Raw genomic sequence first — 1582 nt, 5'->3', positions numbered from 1 at the left:
ATATGACCTTCAATACATGAAATTACATTCAAAATGAATTTAACACATCATCAAATGGTTAATATCTTTATCGAATAGCTTCAAAGTTTAACCACGATTCCAAAATGACATCCTCAACAAACCTTAATCACCAAATTGTCAAAAATTTTAATAAATCACAAATTCGTTTGTGAGTTTTTAAGCTTTTAAAAACTCCAACAACCAAAATTTTAATTTTGCACTTGAATTCACCCAACAATGTTTAAATTTGTGAGAATAAATATGAATATCACTCTCGATCAAATTTATTTTAAGCATCAAAATCAGAAATCATAAACACAAATTAAGGAATTATTTTATGTTTCCTAAGTATTTCAAATTAGAGGAAATAACATTTTCAATCCTTGTGTTATTACCTTATATCAGCTATACAACAACAACAAACTCAGTGAATTCCCACCAAGTGGAGTCTGGGGAGGGTAAACTGTACGTAGTCCATACCGCTACGTTCGAAAAAGTAGAGAGACTGTTTTCGATAGACCCGGCTCAAGATCAAGAATAGTTAACACGATCATAATAATACCTGAAGCAGAATGGATGGCATAACCGAGATACGAAATGAGAAATAGTACAAATAGAGCTAAGAGAGCCATGAAAATAAGAGCAATACGAAAGTAAAAAACAGTAAATAAGAAATAATAAAAGGCCATCCCCTCGTAGTAGCATACACTAACGGCTCCTACCAGTGAGCACCGTCGTAAGCTTACTAAGCCGGCTACACCAGAGCTCCCTAACTACTGGCTATAACCCACACACGCATTAACCTTCTACCCTAATCCACGACCTCCACACCTTCCTATTTAGAGTCATGTCCTCAGAAAGCTGTAACAGCCCCATGTCTTGCCTAATCACTTCTCTCCAGTATTTCTTCGGCTTACTTCTACTCCTCCTGAAACTATCCAAAGCTAGCCTCTCACACCTATGAACTGGGGCATCCGTGCCCCTCCTCATCACATGCCCAAACCATCTCAGCCTTCCTTCCCACATCTTGTCCTCCACCGAAGCCACTCCCACCCTCTCCCGAATAATCTCATTCCTAACTCTATTTTGTCTAGTAAGTCCACACATCCAACGCAACATTCTCATTTTTTGCTACTTTCAATTTTTGGATGTGGGAGTTCTTGACTAGCCAACACTTTGCACCATACAGCATGGCTGGACGAACTGCCACTCTGTAGAACTTGCCTTTAAGCTTTAAGATCACCTTCTTATCACACAACACTCTCGAGGTGAGCCTCAACTTCATCCAACCTGCTCCAATACATTTAGAGACATCCTCATCAATCTCACCATTTCCCTGGATCATAGATCCAAGATACTTAAAACTATCTCTCCTACAAACATCCTGGGAATCCAACCTCACCACCACTCTATCCTCCTGCTTCGAGTCACGAAACTTGTATTCCAAATAGTCCGTCTTGGACCTACTCAACCTAAACCCCTTAGATTCGAGGGTTTGCCTCCAAACCTCCAATTTTTTATTCATACCCCCCGCTTCTCATTAATTAGCACTACATCATCTGCAAATAACATACACCAAGGC

The sequence above is a fragment of the Capsicum annuum genome, chromosome 1 (assembly GCF_002878395.1).
Source record: "Capsicum annuum cultivar UCD-10X-F1 chromosome 1, UCD10Xv1.1, whole genome shotgun sequence".
Classification (NCBI taxonomy): Eukaryota; Viridiplantae; Streptophyta; class Magnoliopsida; order Solanales; family Solanaceae; genus Capsicum; species Capsicum annuum.
Note: the sequence above shows the minus strand (reverse complement) of the source record.